Source organism: Balaenoptera physalus, assembly GCF_965194825.1.
Source record: "Balaenoptera physalus genome assembly, chromosome: 5".
NCBI lineage: Eukaryota > Metazoa > Chordata > Mammalia > Artiodactyla > Balaenopteridae > Balaenoptera > Balaenoptera physalus.
Window position 1 is genome coordinate 11,453,116 of NC_138884.1, and position 20,675 is coordinate 11,473,790.

The following is a 20,675-nucleotide window of genomic DNA, read 5'->3' on the forward strand; positions in this document are numbered from 1 at the left end:
GCATCACTGATGTATTATGAATATTCACTGGAAAGAAAAATAATAATTGTATATCCTGATAAATCAAGTAAAATTATTTTTAAATAAATTAAAATTACTTTTACATAAATTAAAGCCAAAACAAATTTTAATTTTTCTTAAAAGGTATGCAGTATCTCTCAGCCATAGTAGACCTCAAGGGGAAATAAAAATTAATGGAAATAATAAGCAAATACTTTCATGTCGCTTGCTAGCTTTATATTGCTGTCAAATCCTTCTCACACACTGTCCAAATGGTTTCAGTAAGGCATGTCCAAGATATAGAACTTGTCAACATTAATACATGCTAAAAATAATGGCATACACCCTCCCACCTCATCCACAGGTCACACATTCATTTTCTTCCTTAAATGCAAATCTCATTGAATTTCTTCATCTTTGCATAAGTTGCTGCCTTGGATTTCTCCTAACTTTTTTGAGTTCTCCATGTGGTAATGAGAGAAAACTTTCGTTGTAAAAAGGTTTATTTTAGCCTACTTTCAGAGCATTGGGCCTACTCTGCTTACTGTGGTCAAAAAGTCCCTTTGACATATTTAGTGGACAAAATTTACTCAGCATCTGTTAGAGATGATCTTGGAAAACCAAATTCAAGGATCCACTGTTTATATCATTGAGTTAAAAAGAGCTCCAGAAAACTACAAGATACATAGATTTGGATGGTACTTCATAATTGCCAAAAGTGAAGATTTTCTAGGAAAAGCTTGAATTTAGAATACAGGTACAGAACATTGGAGGAAAGAATTCAGGTACACAATGTGAAAAGGTCTGGATTAATTTGTACATAAAAGACAGGATATTGAATTACTGCTAGCAAAATTCTAAAGCCAATAAAAGCCTTGAAATTTGGGGAAATAAAAACAGCTTTCTGTGTGTTTCTTGAAAGAAAATGAATTTTAAGAAACTGAGTCATTATGACCTCAACCTTGGTTTGCGGACCCACTTAAGAGTGGATTGGCGTCACTGAAATATATGTTCTGTCTGCCGACAAGAGGCCAGGACAGATTTATTTGGAAACAGTTGATGTCAGCAATGTGCTCTGTTCCTCAATACCTGTTGGTCCCTAGTGTCTAGAAAACCTTGATGTGAGATAGTAGCGGATGTGGCAGTCATTGCTCTGCACACCAATATTAACAAGATTTCTTTTAACGTTTAATGCAGACGTCAGATATTGGAATTGGCTTGGGATTAACACTATATTTAAGATAATATCATTATTAATGATAATTTAAGCAGTTGATCTCATGTTTAGTACATAAGTGTTTATTTTTTATCTTAACATTACCATTTCATATACATTCTGGATCATATACACTTATTCTTTGTTGTTTTAAAATATAATCTCTTGCATTACTTCAGGATTTACCTATAAGTGTGAAGTATACTGTAACATTTTTTTTAAAATAAGAAATTAGTAATCAAGGTAAAATTCCAAGGCTGCGATTCATGCCCCTTTGAGATGGACCATGAATATGAGAAGCTGTCAGAGGTGGACTGAGCATGAGTTTAGTTTATCTGGCAATGACTCCCATCTGTTCTGTCTTGGAATCATCTGCTTAAATAACAAATGAATTTTGGAAGCTGAATCATATCAGCGGTAAAATAAAATGTGCAAGGAATTAAGTACAGTTAGTTCTGCCATACATCAAATAATTTAGAAATGATTGTATTTACTTTGGTAACTACACAAGGTTAAAGAATATTAGACCTAAAGTGTTTTATTAAGACATTGGACATCCTTTGTTTTAATTATACTATACGGGGGTATTAAATGGCCATGCTGACAGATGCAATACAGGGAGTGAAATAAGCAAATATTCTGTTCTGAGGTTTTTTGTATCACAGATTTAACATTTCTTCAGTGCAGTTTTCAAAGCACACATAAATAATTTGTCAGAGATTCTAATACCTGTAGTAACTCTGCTGGGCAAAATTGGCACATGGATGACGCAAGTTAAAAGTTGGGATAGTCATTATGAATAAACAGAAAATTCTGTTTACCCTTGTCTACAGTAAAAGATATTCTTAATAGTTTAGGGAAGTGTATGAACATCACTTTATTTTTGTTGTTGCTATTCGCTTATTTTATTTTATTTTTAATTTATTTTTTTATTAGAGTATAGTTGCTTTACAACATTGTGTTAGTTTCTGCTGTACAGCAAAGTGAATCAGTTATACATATATTGAATACACATATCCCCTCTTTTTTAGATTTCCTTCCCATTTAGGTCACCACAGAGCATTGAGTAGAGTTCCCTGTGCTACACAGTAGGTTCTCATTAGTTATCTATTTTATACATAGTAGTTATGTATGTCAATCCCAATGTCCCAATTCATCCCACCTCCCCTTTCCCTCTTGGTAACCATACATCTGTTCTCTATGTCTGTGACTCTATTTCTGCTTTGCAAACAAGTTCATCTGTATCATATTTCTAGATTCCACATATAAGCAATATTTTACGGTATTTGTTTTTCTCTTTCTGACTCACTTCACTCCGTATGACAGTCTCTAGGTCCATCCACATCTCTGCAAATTGCACAGTTTTGTCCCTTTTTATGGCTGAGTACTATTCCACTGTATATATGTACCACATCTACTTTATCCATTCATCTGTCAGTGGACACTTAGGTTGCTTCCATGTCCTGGCTATTGTAAATAGTGCTGCAATGAACATCGGGGTGCATGCATCCTTTCGAATTATGGTTTTCTTAGGGTATATGCCCAGTAGTGGGATTGCTGGGTCATATGGTAGCTCTATTTTTAGTTTTTTAAGGAATTTCTATACTGTTCTCCATAGTGGCTGTACCAATTTACATTCCCACCAACAGTGCAAGAGGGTTCCCGTTTCTCCACATCCTCTCCAGCATTTATTGTGTGTAGATTTTTTGATGATGGCTATTCTGACCGGTGTGAGGTGATACCTCACTGTAGTTTTGATTTGCATTTCTCTAATAATTAGTGATGTTGAGCATCTTTTCTTGTGTTTTACTTTAAAATGCATTCCAAAAGAGATCAGGAAGGGTGCAATGTGCTTTTGCAAATACTTAACTTTTATCCTCTTGGATAGTGACTTATTCATAGCACAAGAAATTAGAAGGTAAACAATTGCCAGATGGATATTAGACTCTAATCAACAGCCTAATAGCAATAATTTTGAAGATAGATGTAATTTGAATATTCTGAGTAATTATTGATGTCAGATTTTCAGCTAAGGAAATTCTCTGTTTTCTTTTAAGCTTTTGCATTATATTATCAGCAGTCAGCTTCTGTCTGTACTGGGACTTGCCCTTTTTCTCAGGTAATCTCTTTTACTCTAGTAAATCTGATAAGAAACTCTTATCTCAGGAGATGTGACAAGCACTGATAATGTTGGCTAAACCTGTTATATTAGACTCTTATTGCATGTATTTCTTATTAAGAATAAAAATTCAAGTTCTTTTCTTCTTTCCCACATAACATCTGTGAAACAATTTATGTTCTTCCTCACCAAGGGAAAAGAAAATCCCTTCTTATATATAAATATATATAGGAATCTGTTTCAACAACCTTTATTCCTTACAGACTCCACACAGGCAAACTTCTTTTTCCATGTCTCCAAGCTTTTTCCCTCCTTCTGTCTCCTTGGTGACCAAAGTTGACCTAGTACAGAGAACCAGACCTATCACCTTCTGACTCACCCTCTCCCCAAAGGTACTGAAAAGCCTTGAGGAAATTCATACACTGAGTTAAAACTCTCAGTGGAAAACAAAAATGTGATTCATTTTAATCAAGTCAGAAAATAGACTTTTCCTCCATTCTCTATGTAATGCCAAACACCTGTGCTATCTTAGACTAGTCACTAGACTTAATGATGTGTTAGTCTAAGCTGCTTATTTTGACCCTAAAAAAAAAAAGAATAAAAATTCATTTAAAGTAGTTAGGCCCTGCTTAACAAGAAAGTCTTTGGCAGCAGTATTTGAGCTGAAAGTTTTTAAAAAGCTGAGCAGAATTGTCAAAGAAGAATTAAGCTCCCTTTTCTCCCGTAAGTGTCTCTGCCAGACAATAGAAACTTTGGCAATAGAGCCAAGTAGGAAAGTGGAGCCATGCCAGCTGCTACACCATGTTAAAGAGAGATGGGTCATAATTTCTGGTAATGATGCCTACAGGAATAAAACCGACAGTGGTCTGTCCTCTTGTTAACATTAGCTGTTTCTCTCCTTCTCTTTCTTGTTCTTTCCTGTGGGCCTTACTCACTTAGTGATAATAGTTCTACTATTATCATTTCTCACTATTTCTGTTGTTTTCTTGAATGTAGTGAGTCATTCAGAGCAATCAACAAACATTTATTGAGTTCTTACTATGTGTAAGACCTTACGTAAATGTTCTGGGGCAGAAATATTTTCTTCAGACTGTGTAAAGCTACAGAATATCATAATGCCGGTTGTAGTTCAACGTGGCCTGCAAAAATGTCAAGTATTTCAAAAGTTCAGAGATGCAGTTGAGGAAAGGGAAGTGTCGTGAGGCATAGGAGAAGTAAGCGCCAAGGTCTCAAGCTAGACCACGAAGGTCTAGAAATTGTAAATATTCAGTTGCGTGTTGCCCACTTGGCAAGGAAGAATTTGTTTGTTGTGAAGGACTTCACATGCTTTATGGAGAACTTCGACTACCTTCTACAAGCAGTGGGGTACAGGGAGCAAGTAAGAGTTGTGTCTTAGTCTCTTCAGGCTGCTCCAAGAAAATATCATAAACTAGGAAGCATATAAACAACAGAAATGTATTTATTTCTCACAGTTTGGGAGGCTAGGAAGTCCAAGATCAAAGCACTGGCAGATTCAGTGTCTGGTGAGGGCCCACTTCCTAGACGTCTTCTTTTTGTCTTTACGTTGTAGCCCTCACATGGTAAAAGTAGCAAGGGAGCTGTCTGAGGCCTTTTTTATAAGGGCACTCAGCCCATTCCTGAGGGCTCTGACCTCATGGTTTAATCCACTCCCAAAGGCCCCACGTCCTAATATTATCACGTCCTAATATTATCACCTCGGCATGTTAAGATTTCAACATATAAAGGTTGGGGGACACACACATTCATACCATAGCAAGTTGAGCAAATTTTAAAATGCAAAATGAAGAAAATTTTATAATTCTTCTTGAGCTCGATTTCCACAGAATGGGCTCTGAACTTCATTCGAAATTTGAAAATTCCTAGAAAATCAAATGGTACTAATCAAATACAAATGATAAGAAATAGGAAGGATTTTCATGTTATCCACTATTATTGATTGCCTTCATCTGTACATGCAGATGCAGATCTGTTCATCAAATAGGATGAAGATTGTCTATATCTATATTAAAATAATAGAGTTTATAGGTAGTCTAGGCTTTCATAAATATACACTAAAATATCCATGTATTTATATTTACCTAATTGTTATATCTTAAAAAGTTTTAGTTAGTGTATTAGTTTCATTTTGTTCCTGTAACAATTTACCACAAACTTGATGCCTTTAAACAATTCTCATTTTAGTTTCATATAGTTCTGAAAGTCAGAGGTCAGAATTAGGTCTCCCTAGACTGGAATCAAAGTGTTGGCAGAGCTGAGTTTTTTCTGGAGACTCTGGGAGATAATCCATTTACTTACTTTTTTGAGCTACAAGAGTTTACCTGCATTCCTTTGCCTCTTTCCATCTTTAAAACACTGGCCTATCAAGCCTTTCTTATGATGGATGCATCACTCTGATTCTGGCTGTCTGTTTCTCCCTATGATATTTAAGGACCTTCATGAATTCACTAGGTCCACCAGATAACCCAGGAAAATCTCCCTATTTTAAAGTCAGGTGATTAGCTACCTTAATTTCATCTTCAGTCTTAATTCTCCTTTGCCATGGACATCATTGGAGGAAGAAAAGGGGCATTATTCTTACTATCACAGTTAGTAATGACACATATGTAAGATCTGGGTCTTATTCTTGACACAGGAATCTTTGTTCATAATCGCTGAGCTGATTATTTAAATAATTAGAATGCACATTACTCTTCTTTTTCTGTCAATTGTTAATTGGTTATTATATTAATACAGAGTAAGGAATATCCACTGTGCTGAATTATAAAAGCTATTTCCTTTATCTTCAGTCTTCTGTCTGGCAAACGTCTAATCCTCACTTAATGTCCAATTAAATGCCACCCCCTCTGTGAAACTTCTTCCCCAAAGTCTCCACAATACTTTAATTTCACTTCTAATATAGAACTATAAAATTGTATTATAAATATACTTACAGTCTTCCGCAATAGATGCAGATTTTCATAAATACAGATATATTTTATATTCTTTATATTCCCTATTTCAGTGTCTAGTATAGAACTAGTATATAATATACTAATAGTAGATGAAAGAATGAATTGTTGTATGAATGAATGGTGAAAAAAGCTCAAGACCTAGTTTCTTTTCTAGTGTTTTATTATAATAAAATTGAAATACTCATTTTATTACATTAGCCATTGATAAGCTGATACATATAACAAAGCCTATCAAGCTATACAAGTAGCCTACCAAATTTTCTGTAGCTTATCCCTTTTTTTCCCTACAACTCTATAAACATAGCTGGACAAATCCTGGATACAAATTATCTGTATGAGACTAACTTCGTGCTAGGGAATTCAGTATTTAATTGCTCTTGTTATTTGTCAGTATCTCATCTTGTGGTCTGAAAATCTGGCTTCTGCTTTAGTAGGTATTTATGTAATAACCATTGCCTAAGAGATAACTGCATTCCTGCCAACAGCTGTTTGGATTTATAAATATTACCTTTCCTAAGATTATTCTATAGCCAAATGCTATATACATTTCAAGTTTCTCTAAATTGGAAATCCTAAAAGCTATCTACTTCTTTTGAGTATTAAACCTCAATACACATGATTATTGTCTCATTTTACAGATAAGGAAATTGAAGCTTAGAGCAGTTAGGAACCTGACTAGAGGTCACAGTGCTGGTAAATGGCTCAGCTGGAATTCCAACTCAGGTTTCTAAAATTCTAAAGACTGTAGCTTGAACTACTATACTACAGAAAGTCTACAGTGTTTTTATTTTAATTATGATTCTGCCTGATCATTGGTTTTATATAACTGAAGTGGATAAACACACAAATAGAGGCAGAGATAGAAGAAGAGACAGAAGAAGAGAAGATAAGAGAAGTGAAGAGAGGAAAAGAAAAGAGAATGAAAGAAAAGAAAAGAAAAAAAAGAAAAAAAAAAGAAATAGTAAACATCCCTCCATTCCTCAGGCTTGACATTTATTGAGATCATAATTCTACTAAGATTATGTATTTCTTTTACTAACAGACCTAATAAGTTTAAGCCATCTTTGCAATCCTGGAATAAAAGCCACCTGGAATATTGGTCAGTTTTCATAGATCCAAAGAATATAATTTGCTTTAGCTAGTTGAAACGGAAGTGATTTTATTATAGGATATTTGACAGTTTAAAGAATTTCTTGGAAGGTCATCAAACTGGGCTTAGATATGTAGGGACAAAATGCCAGGAGAGATTCCTGCCTGGAAGGGATAATCTATGCTGTCAGGTTGAGAGCAATAAAGGGAAAAAGGATGAGGATATGGGGTTTTCAACATTTTTTTTTTAACATCTTTATTGGAGTATAATTGCTTTACATTGTTGTGTTAGTTGCTGCTGTATAACAAAGTGAATCAGCTATACATACACATATCCCCCATATCCCCTCCCTCTTGCATCTCCCTCCCACCCTCCCTATTCCACCCTTCTAGGTGGTCACAAAGCACCAAGCTGATCTCCCTGTGCTATGTGGGTGCTTCCCACTAGCTAGCTGTTTTACATTTGATAGTGTATATATGTCAATGCCACTCTCTCACTTCGTCTCGGCTTACCATTCCCTCTTCCCATGTCCTCAAGTCCAATCTCTACGTCTGCGCTTTTATTCCTGTCCTGCCCCTAGGTTCTTCAGAACCTTTTTTTTTTTTTTTTTAGATTCCATATATATGTGGTAGCATACGGTATTTGTTTTTCTCTTTCTGACTTACTTCACTCTGTATGACAGACTCTAGGTCCATCCACCTCACTACAAATAACTCAGTTTCTTTTCTTTTTATGGCTGAGTAATATTCCATTGTATATATGTGCCACATCTTCTTTATCCATTCATCTGTCCATGGAAACTTAGGTAGCTTCCATGTCCTGGCTATTGTAAATAGTGCTGCAATGAACATTGTGGTACATGACTCTTTTTGAATTATGGTTTCTCAGGGTATATGCCCAGTACTGGGATTGCTGGGTCATATGGTAGTTCTTTTTAGTTTTTTAAGGAACCTCCATACTGTTCTCCATAGTGGCTGTATCAATTTACATTCCCACCAACAGTGCAAGAGGGTTCCCTTATCTCCACACCCTCTCCAGCATTTACTGTTTGTAGATTTTTTGATGATGGCCATTCTGATTGGTGTGAGGTGATATCTCATTGTAGTTTTGATTTGCATTCCTCTAATGATTAGTGATGTTGAGCATCCTTTCATGTGTTTGTTAGCAATCTGTATATCTTCTTTGGAGAAATGTCTATTTAGGTCTTCTGCCCATTTTTGGATTGGGTTGTTTGTTTTTTTGATATTGAACAGCATGAGCTGCTTGTATATTTTGGAGATCAATCCTTTGTCAGTTACTTTGTTTGCAAATATTTTCTCCCATTCTGAGGGTTGTCTTTTCATCTTGTTTATGGTTTCCTTTGCTGTGCAAAAGCTTTTAAGTTTCATTAGGTCCCATTTGTTTATTTTTGTTTTTATTTCCATTTCTCTAGGAGGTGGGTCAAAAGGATCTTGCTGTGATTTATGTCATACAGTGTTCTGCCTATGTTTTCCTCTAAGAGTTTGATAGTGTCTGGCCTCACATTTAGGTCTTTAATCCATTTTGAGTTTATTTTTGTGTATGGTGTTAGGGAGTGTTCTAATTTCATTCTTTTACATGTAGCTGGCAAGTTTTCCCAGCACCACTTATTGAAGAGGCTGTCTTTTCTCCATTGTATATTCTTGCCTCCTTTATCAAAGATAAGGTGACCATATGTGCGTGGGTTTATCCCTAGGCTTTCTATCCTGTTCTGTTGATCTATATTTCTGTTTTTGTGCCAGTACCATACTGTCTTGATTCCTGTAGCTTTGTAGTATAGTCTGAAGTCAGGGAGCCTGATTCCTCCAGCTTTGTCTTTCTTTCTCAAGATTGCTTTAGCCATTCGGGAGTCTTTTGTTTTTCCATACAAATTGTGAAATTTTTTGTTCTAGTTCTGTGAAAAATGCCATTGGTAGTTTGATAGGGATTGCATTGAATCTGTAGATTGCTTTGGGTAGTAGAGTCAGTTTCACAATGTTGATGCTTCCAATCCAAGAACATGGTATATCTCTCCATCTGTTTGTATCATCTTTAATTTTTTTCATCAGTGTCTTATTGTTTTCTGTGTACAGGTCTTTTGTCTCCTTAGGTAGGTTTATTCCTAGGTATTTTATTCTTTTTGTTGTAATGGTAAATGGGTGTGCTTCCTTAATTTCTCTTTCAGATTTTTTGTCATTAGTGTGTAGGAATGCAAGAGATTTCTGTGCATTAATTTTGTATCCTGCTACTTTACCAACTTCATTAATTAGCTCTAGTAGTTTTCTGGTAACATCTTTAGGATTTTCTATGTATAGTATCATGTCATCTGCAAACAGTGATAGTTCTACTTCTTCTTTTCCAATTTGCATTCCTTTTATTTCTTTTTCTTCTCTGATTGCCATGGCTAAAACTTCCAAAACTATGTTGAATAATAGTGGTGAGAGTTGGCAACCTTGTCTTATTCCTGATCTTAGAGGAAATGTTTTGAGTTTTTCACTTTTGAAAACGATGTTGGCTGTGGGTTTGTCATATATGGCCTTTATTTTGTTGAGGTAAGTTCCCTCTATGCCTACTTTCTGGAGAGATTTGTCATGAATGGGTGTTGAATTTTGTCAAAAGCTTTTTCTGCATTTGTTGAGATGATATATAGTTTTCATCCTTCAATTTGTTAATATAGTGTATCACATTGATTGATTTGCATATATTGAAGAATCCTTGCATTCCTGGGATAAACCCCACTTGATCATGGTGTATGATCCTCTTAATGTGCTGTTGGATTCTTTTTGCTAATATTTTGTTGAGGATTTTTTCATCTGCATTCATCAGTGATATTTACCTGTAGTTTTCTTTTTTTGTAACATCTTTATCTGGTTTTGGTATCAGGGTGAAGGTGACCTCATAGAATGAGTTTGGGAGTGTTCCTCCCTCTGCTATATTTTGGAAGAGTTTGAGAAGGATATGTGTTAGCTCTCCTCTAAATGTTTGATAGAATTTGCCTGTGAATCCATCTGGTTCTGCACTTTTGTTTGTCGGAAGATTTTTAATCACAGTTTCCATTTCAGTGCTTGTGATTGGTCTGTTTATATTTTCTATTTCTTCCTGGTTCACTTGCAGAAGGTTGTGCTTTTCTAAGAATTTGTCCATTTCTTCCAGGTTGTCCATTTTATTGGCATAGAGTTGCTTGTAGTAATCTCTCATAATCCTTTGTATTTCTGCAGTGTCAGTTGTTTCTTCTCCTTTTTCATTTCTAATTCTGTTGATTTGAGTCTTCTCCCTTTTTTTCTTGATGAGTCTGGCTAATGGTTTATCAATTTTGTTTATCTTCTCAAAGAGCCAGCTTTTAGTTTTATTGATCTTTGCTATCATTTCCTTCATTTCTTTTTCATTTATTTCTGATCTGATATTTATGATTTCTTTCCTTTTGCTAACTTTGGGGGTTTTTGTTCTTCTTTCTCTGATTGCTTTAGGTGTAACGTTAGATTGTTTATTTGAGATGTTTCTTCTTTTTTGCAGTAGGATTGTATTGCTATAAACTTCCATCTTAGAACTGCTTTTGCTGCATCCCATAGGTTTTGGGTCATCATGATTTCATTGTCATTTGTTTCTAGGTATTTTTTGATTTCCTCTTTGATTTCTTCAGTGATCTCTTGGTTATTGAATAGTGTATTGTTTAGCCTACCTGTGTTTGTATTTTCACAGATTTTTTCCTGTCATTGATATCTAGTCTCATAGCGTTGTGGTTGGAAAAGATACTTGATACGATTTCAATTTTCTTAAATTTACCAAGGCTTGATTTGTGACCCAAGATATGTTTTATCCTGGAGAATGTTCCATGAGCACTTGAGAAGAAAGTGTATTCTGTTGTTTTTGGATGGAATGTCCTATAAATATCAGTTAAGTCCATCTTCTTTAATGTATCATATAAAGTTTGTATGTCCTTATTTATTTTCATTTTGGATGATCTGTCCATTGGTGAAAGTCAGGTGTTAAAGTCCCCTACTATGATTGTGTTACTGTCGATTTCCCCTTTTATGGCTGTTAACATCTGCCTTATGTATTGAGGTGTTCCTATGTTGGGTGTATAAGTATTTACAATTGTTATATCTTCTTCTTGGATTGATCCCTTGATCATTATGTAATGCCCGTCTTTGTCTCTTGTAATAGCCTTTATTTTAAAGTCTATTTTGTCTGATATGAGAATTGCTCCTCCAGCTTTCTTTTGATTTCCATTTGCATGGAATATCTTTTTCCATCCCCTCACTTTCAGTCTGTATGTGTCCCTAGGTCTGAAGTGGGTCTCTTGTAGACAGCATATATACGAGTGTTGTTTTTGAATCCTTTCAGCCAGTCTATGTCTTTTGGGTGGAGCATTTAATCCATTTACATTTAAGGTAGTTATTTATATGTATGTTCCTATTACCATTTTCTTAATTGTTTTGGGTTTGTTTATGTAGGTCTTTTCCTTCTCTTGTGTTTCCTGCCTAGAGAAGTTCCTTTAGCATTTGTTGTTGAGCTTGTTTGGTGGTGCTGAATTCTCTTAGCTTTTGCTTGTCTGTAAAAGTTTTAATTTCTCCCTCGAACCTGAATAAGATCTTTACTGGCTAGAGTAATCTTGGTTGTAGGTTTTTCCTTTTCAGCACTTTAATTATGTCCTGCCACTCCCTTCTGGCTTGCAGAGTTTCTGCTGAAGGATCAGCTGTTAACCTTATGGGGATTCCCTTGTATGTTATTTGTTGCTTTTCCCTTTCTGCTTTTAATATTTTTTCTTTGTATTTAATTTTTGATAGTTTGATTAATACGTGTCTTGTCATGTTTCTCCTTGGATTTATCCTGTATGCGACTCTCTGTGCTTCCTGGACTCGATTAACTATTTCCTTTCCCATATTAGGGAAGTTTTCAACTATAATCTCTTCAAATGTTTTCTCAGTTCCTTTCTTTTTCTCTTCTTCTTCGGAGACCCCTATAATTTGAATGTTGGTATGTTTAATGTTGTCCCAGAGGTCTCTGAGACTGTCCTCAATTGTTTTCATTTTTTTTCTTTATTCTGTTCTGTTAGAGTTATTTCCACTATTTTATCTTCCAGGTCACTTATCTGCCTTAGTTATTCTGCTATTGATCCCTTCTAGAGAATTTTTAATTTCATTTATTGTGTTGTTCATCATTGTTTGTTTGCTCTTTAGTTCTTCTAGTTCCTCTTTAAACGTTTCTTGTATATTCTCTATTCTGTTTCTAAGATTTTGGATCATCTTTACTATCATTACTCTGAATTATTTTTCAGGTAGACTGCCTATTTCCTCTTCATTTGTTTGTTCTGGTGGGTTTTTTCCTTGCTCCTTCATCTGCTGTGTATTTCTCTGTCTTCTCATTTTGCTTCACTTACTGTGTTTGGAGTCTCCTTTTCGCAGGCTGCAGGTTCCTAGTTCCCATTGTTTTTGGTGTCTGCCCTCAGTGGGTAAGGTTGGTTCAGTGGGTTGTGTAGGCTTCCTGGTGGAGGGGACTAGTGCCTGTATTCTGCTGGATGAGGCTGGATCTTGTCTTTCTAGAGGGCAGGACCACATCCAGTGATGTGTTTTGGGGTGTCTGTGAACTTAGTATGATCTTAGGCAGCCTCTCTGCTAATGGCTGGAGTTGTGTTCCTGTCTTGCTAGTTGTTTGGCACAGGGTGTCCAGCACTGTAGCTTGCTGGTCATTGAGTGGAGCTGGGTCTTAGCCTTGAGATGGAGATCTCTGGGAGAGCTCTCGCTGATTAATATTATATGGGGCCAGGAGGTCTCTGATGGTCCAATGTCCTGAACTCGGCTCTCCCACCTCCAAGGCTCAGGCCTGACACCCGGCCAGAACACCAAGACGTTGTCAGCCACACAACTGGAGTGCCTTCAGAGTTGGAGAAGCTGGCCTGCAATGGCTGTCCTTCTGCGCTGCACATTAGAATCACCTGCTTCTTCCTTGTTTTGCCCCAAAGGCTGTGTTCCACAGAGAAAAACAGTAGCCCTGAAAATAGTCACAGCTCTGAGATGGCTTTTTTTTTTCCTTTGTGCTTAGTCGGGTTCCACTTGCTCACAGGGACCTACGTGCAGAGGCCTCGCACCCAGCTCCTCCGACCAGATTTCCTAGTGCAGAATGGCTACTGCCAACACCTCAGCTCAGCCGGGCATGTGCACAAGTGGGGCAAAGGACACTGGGTTTTCAGGATTTAATATGTAGATTTTTTTTTTTTTTTAAAGAATGAGAATTTGGGAATTGGTGGTCGGTGGTTGGTTTCAGGTATTTGTGGTTAGAGGGAATAAGGTTGTCTGAGAAGAGTAAGACAAGGTGATGAAAATAATATTTATCTAGTCATCCTAAATTTTTCTTTTCATTTTGAAATTCAATACATTATTTTATTTTTTTAAATCCTATTATTTTTACCTCCTGACCCCCTCATCCATTTCTCCTACCCCTGGCCTCTGGCAGCCATCAATCTGTTCTCACATTAATATGGTTTTTTTTGGGTTTTTTTTTGATTGCACATACAAGAGAGATCTTATGGTATTTGTCTCTCTCTGTCTGACATTTCATTTAGCATAATGCCCTGGAGGTTCATCGATGTTGTCACAGATGGCAATATTTCATTCTTTTTTATGGCTGAATAATATTCCAGTGTGTGCGTGTGTGTGCGTGCATGTGTATATAAGTATAAAACTCTTTTTTTTATCCATATCCATCAATGGACACATAGTTTGTTCCATATATTGGCTATTATAAATAGTGTTGCAATGAACATGGAGGTACCTATATCTTTTTGAGTTAGTGTTTTCTTTTTTTTCTCTTTTTTTGATAAATACCCAAAAGTGGAATTGTTGGATCATATGGTAGTTCTATTTTTAATTTTTTGAGGAATCTTCATACTGTTTTCCATAGTGGCTGCACCAATTTACTTTCCCACCAACAGTGCATGAGGGCTCCCTTTTCTTCACATCCTCACCAACACTTGTTATTTCTTGCCTTTTTGATAATAGCCATTCTAACAGATGTGAAGTGATATCCCATTATTGTTTTGATTTGCAATTCCCTGATGATTAATGATGTTGAGCACCTTTTTATGTACCTGTTGACCATCTGTATATCTTCTTTGGAAAAAATGTCTATTCATTTTAATTTAATCTACCTCTTTTCAGTAAGTACTCCCTTCCCCACTTTTGCCTGATGTTTCTTTAATTTATATATATAAAAATATGTAATATATACAGTAATATATATTATATATATACTTTTTTTTTTTTCCTGAAGAGAATGAACTTCTATCTTCTGCTAGGGAAGGGAGGAGAAGTTGTCTGGCTGCATGGAATATTTTCAACCAATCCTCTGGTTGTCAGCTCCATTTTTAGTCCCACTTTCATAGGTACATAGCTTTGCTATGATCCCACAGTAAAAGTAGGGTTGTTTGGGGATTGGGGGTACACTACTGGCTCAGGTTTCAGGTTTCATGTGTCTATCTGCTTTCCAGTTTTCTTTTCCATCTGGTGTCTACTCTCAAAGTGCTTAGATTTTACAGTGGACTTTTTATCTTTAAATATACCGTTTTTTTCCCTAATTTCTGTTTTTTAAAAAAGTGTATATATAATTTATATAATGTGGAGTTTTTATATTTATTTTTAAAGAACTTTGAGGAATAAATCTATGTTAAAACCAGGCTGAATACTCTAGACATGGTTATAAAATATAATAAACAATACACATTCAATTTTATATGCATATTGGTAAAGAGTAAGAGCCAATATCTACTTAGTTTGACAGGACCAAAAATGGCAGTTAGCATTATGAATTTTGTTTTAACTTTTTTCTTTCCTTGTCACACAGACTTTATTTATTAAGTGTTTAAGAATAAAGCCAGTTAAAGAATTTGGAATTGTCTCTTCTTTGAAATATGTCTTAATAAAGTGATTGTCTATTAGGAAAGCATCAGAACTTCATGAATAATCATTTCTGTTTTATGGGAAATATGCTGGAACTAACTTGTTTTAAGTCTACTTAATTTAGTGCATGCAAAGATTTGATAAAAGCTTCAGTGAAGTTCTGCAAAAACTGGTGCATAAAGTCAGACGTATGTATAGCAAGATTCATATGTTGTTCAAAATTATCTCTAAGAAGTGAGTATAAAGTTCACGATAAAAAAGTGAGACAAATTTTCATAAGCCACATGGTGTAATGTCACTATTTGCAGTCTTATAAGTTAGTTTTAAAGCTTTAGTCACAAATACAGAATGAGATTTATTAAAGTACACAAAATTCTGTTCTTCAGTGTATTCATGTTGTATAATTAGGTTATTAGCTACATAATTTAATACATTTTTATGTGGTAAAAACAGTTTAAGTGTTAGCAGCTGCCTCTAAAATAACTTTACACTTATTCAGATTTAAACTATCTAGTGACTTGAGTAAGTAATTATAATTTTGTCGTAACACTATGTAACATACGGTGTTTACATTCTTCTCAAGAGCTCCTTGAGGGGAGAAAAAAAATACAGAAACATCAATATAAATAGTGATTTAAGGAACCAATATGTACAAAGATTAATGGTAGCTAATAGGATATTAAATAGTTGTTAAAGTATTTGAATTTGTCTTATTGGATTATTGAGTTATGAGATTGTATTTTCAGTTGTTTGCTAGGTGCTAGCATCTTTACATAACATGTTCATTTTGAGTAATCTGCTTTCTAAATTGAGGTTTATAGTTTTTTAACTTTATCACAGAATTCATTTCAAGTAGTATATCCCTCTTTCTGAATAACAAAGCATTATTTTATGTCTGTGTTTATATTTTAGACTTCAACATGTATGAGGCAGATAACCCAGTATTTTTTCAATTAAAAAGTATAAGACATAACATTTCTTTTAAGATAATGTTAAAAGTTATAAACACAGTCAAAATTCTAGTATATTCAGGTTTGGTTTTAAAATAGACCATATTCCAAATATTTGCTCAAAAGTTATCTGTTTAGAGTGTTACTCCTGCTAAACCATAAAGACTCTTTTTAAATCTATGGCTTATCTAAAAAATAACTATAGTACAAGCTTTAATTTCTCGAGCACTTCCAATGGGTTAAACAGACTTTAAGATGTTTTACATATATTTTTCTCAGGAAAAACTCCGTAAATTAGACTAGGCGTCTTTAACCTTATTTTCTATAAGAAGAAACTGAAACTAGAGTCTTTTTTAATATCCCCAGTATATCTCTAATAAATGGCAGAGCCAGAATGATTTCAAAACCCATTGTTTCAAGTACTACGCTATGCTATAAATTGTACTCTACACAATTGTCTGATTCTGTGTCATCTGTCTTAATTGAATGAAGACAGGGACTAGATCAGAGGACCTTTTATGACCACTCAAAGGATGTTTTGACTAGATAGATAATTCAGTATCACAGAGGAGCATATTATCATGATTGCTATTAACAAAACAATGATAATAAATACTTTAAAATAAATCTAATAGCATATAGTTCTTTTTCATTTGCAGTTAACTCCTCTGTTTCTGTGGAATAATTCATCAGACAATTTACCTTGGGATTTAAGAAACATACTGTCTTCTGAATTCACAGGAGAGGAGACTCTTTCCTCTCCAACCTTATCTAGATTGCTTCTAGGGGGTTAGATAAATGTGGGCCTAAAGTATTGTGTTAATCTATGTTTGGATCAGCATGGGTAATATTTACATTTTTTTAAAAATATGATACTCTAATTTCTAGTGATTCATTTTTTTAAATATTAGGGGCAGTTTTTATCCTGGGAAGTGAAAGTTCTGATGCCTAATCTCAAGTGATATTAGCCAATTTGTAAATATTATATTGTCCTGGATCCCAATCCCCCTCCCTGCAGTCTTTTCTCTTCTCTGGATGCACTCATTCCCTGGTTGATTTCATACTATCTATGGCCTGATGCCTCACAACTATTTTAACTCCATCCCAGACTTACCTGAGTTTCAGACTCATATATATAAATGCCTACTCAGTAGCTCCACTAGTATATCTATTAGGAATCTCCAAATTGATAAAACCATTCAAAATTTTTGATTATTATGCCATTATACCCACCTCACTGTCCTAAATCTATTTCTCTCTGGGTCTACAGCTCTCCTTCACAATTTCAGTAAATGTTTTTGTGAACTCCTTCATTGTTCCGGCCAAAGGAAAAAAAAAATTTCATCTTTGACTCTATTCTTCTCATTTCTTCTCACACCCATTCCATCCATCAGCACGTCAGCTCTGCCTTGAATATATATGAGTATATTCCAAGTCTCTCCATTTCTTCCACTTATAATACCATCATCCTCATCATCTCTCACCCAGAGTGTGACGTGGTTTCTTACTGGCCTTCCGGTTTCTACACTTGTCTCCTCTATAATCCATTTTTCACAAGGATCCAGAGTTTTCTTTATAAAAGACAAGTTGTATTGTGTCATTCCCCTGCATAAAACACTTGAAGCATCCCATCAAACACAAGGTTAAAGTGAAATTAGTTGCCAAGGGCTGTAAGCCTTGTATCTTCTAGCCCGTGGTAGCTTTTCCGATCTCATCTCTGATTTCTCTGGCATGTCTTTTCTAGCTTTGGCCATGCTGACCTCATGTTGTTTCTTACACATAGCAAATTCTCTCCTTCCTCAGGACAGTTGTACTAACTTTTCGTTTGTCTCCATTCTTCGTTCTCCAGATTATCATACGACTCATTCCATCACTGCATTTAAGAATCTGTGCTGTGTCACAGTACATCAGAAAAGCCTACTCCAACTACCCTTCCTAAAATAACTGTCGTATTCCAGCTCCTTTTCCTGATTTATTTTACTTCGTGACATTGATTATTTTTCATAGTACAAAAAATCCTTTGTCACCTGACATGAAATTATATGTATGTATTTAAAACTAGTTTTGCTCAGTAGAATAGAAGGTCAGCATGGGCACAGACTTATTCACCATTGTTTTCCCAGCTCATTGCAACAGTGACTGGCACAGAATACCTATTTAATAAATATTTGTTAAATGAAAAAGCTATTATGTCATGTTGTGCTTTAACGTGTTTCTATGTATATGCAGTACTCGTATACCTAAGTGTATATATGTGTGTGTGCATCTGATATGCAGAGAGGTAAGGATTTATTATCATTGTTTATGTTAATAGAAATCATGATAATATGCTCTCTTCTGATACTGAATTATCTAATCAAAGCGTCTTTTGAGTTATCATAAATTTAATCTGGTCCCTGTTTTCATCCAGTTAATACAGGTGATGTAGAATTAGCCAGACAATTGTGTATAGTTGAGGTAAAACCTGTATTCCCCCAAAATAGAAAGAATTGGGTGTTTTAATTTGAAGTAACCCAATGTGGTGAAGTTATTTAATACTCTGTCTCGTATATCCTTTTTTCCCTTAACTGCATCTAATCTTTTCCTGACTTGATAATCTTGGTAACATTTTTGGTACCTCATTTTAGTTAGAAATTGTGTTCAGCTGCAAATCAAAACAAAAACATAAAATAACAGTGACTGAAACCCTATTGTATTTATTCTTACACACAAAAAAGTCTAGAGGTAGCAGCCCAGAGGGGGTAAATAGGGCTGTTCCTGGAGGTCGTCTGGGACCCTGACTCCTGTTATTGTTCTGTCTTGCTTTGCGCATGTCCAACTTCTGTAATAAAGACCACTTTAGTCTAGTGGAGTTCTTGTTTTAAAGCAACGTTCCAAGTAGTAGTAGGGAGGAAATGGGGAAGGTGAAAAGTGACATACTTGTTAGTTGAGCCTCTTCATGTGAAGACCCCTCTGGAAATCCCACACAGCACTTCTGCTCATGTGTCATTGGCCAGACCTCACAGCAAAAAAGGCTGGAGAAATGTAATCTTTTGATCAGATACATTACTATCCCCAAAACACCGGGGCTGTGTTACTAGGAAGAAGGGGGAGTGATTACTGATGGACAAATAACAGAATATTTTAAATACATCTCTGAGTTTCTTATAAAAGTTTTTCTACTATTGTTACAGTTATTGGCATATGTTTATTTTTCCATATATTCCTATACACTCCACCCCCATATATCACATTATTGTGCTGTCTCTGTAATTTGCCACACTATTTAGCAGTGTATTTTACACAATAGTTAGTCAGTAAATACCTGTTACATTTGTATTCAAATGACAACCCATTAGCTTGATTTCATTAGCACCTTATTCTGGCAGATACTAAAAAGCAGGAGAAGCCTTGTCTTCTTGTGTTGACAGCACTTCTACAGATATTTTAAAAACAAGAAAAATGAACACAATCTGTTTTTACTGTATTCTCACATAAATGGTCAAATTGCCTACTTAAATTTGAAAGAAAACCCAACTGAGGTATCAACACACTTTGATATTAGCAATGCAAACACTGTTAACTGAGACTTGTATTCAATAAAATAAACAAAAACTTGAACCTCCTAAAGTAATTTGTGAATAAAATGGCTATCAGTAACAGTAATGAAGTTAAACACAGGGAAAAAAAAATTCCAACCATACCTGCTCCCTTGGCTAAATTACATGCAGTGTGGAACTTACATTTCTAAAATATGTTTCCCATTTTACTTAGAATATGTTTTGATTTTACCTAAAAACCAAGCTTTTAAAATACATAAGAAAATATTTTATATGAAAATATTTAATATTTAATTTCAAATGCCAAATATCATCTTCATGTTTTACATAACTTGTAATGATTTCATTAATGTAACATTTGTCTCTATATTCAACTCCTCTACACAGAAATACAAGCAACTTTTCAACATTTTAAGGCATGTTTCTTGAAGAATAACTTGCATCAAAATAATCAAGTTAAGTTTTTTAATTGAAGTTAGCTAGTATGGTCTTTTTTAGTGTCTAAGTTTCTGAGCAGTCTATAGATTTGTTTTATGACATTACATTATGTAATATGTTCAATTATTCTTGATAGCTTTATGTCATGTGCTAAATAGCCTCTATTTTAAATTTTGAGGTACTTATGATACACACACATGGATTTCCTTACAATTTTTTTTAAAAGAATTGAAAAGTTTTGAAAATTAATTGTGTTCCCAGTTCTCATGTCAAAGTTTGAACTACTAGAGGACAAGAACCATATATATATATGTGTGTTACCAAACTCAGGTTCGGCTGATCGCTGCTTGAAAGCCAGTACTTGAAAAACAGTTGTTGGTTGGAAAGGAAAGGTTGCTTTATTCAGGAGGCCAGCAACCTGGGGAGAAGGCAGACTCATGTCCAAAAACCAATTCCCAA

At 35.1% G+C, this 20,675-nt stretch overlaps 1 protein-coding gene across 10 annotated transcripts in view; it reads left to right on the top strand.

The window, feature by feature from the left end:
* Positions 1–20,675, top strand: part of CCSER1 (coiled-coil serine rich protein 1) — a 1,319,150-nt gene that overhangs the window by 543,804 nt on the left and 754,671 nt on the right. The window lies entirely within an intron of this gene.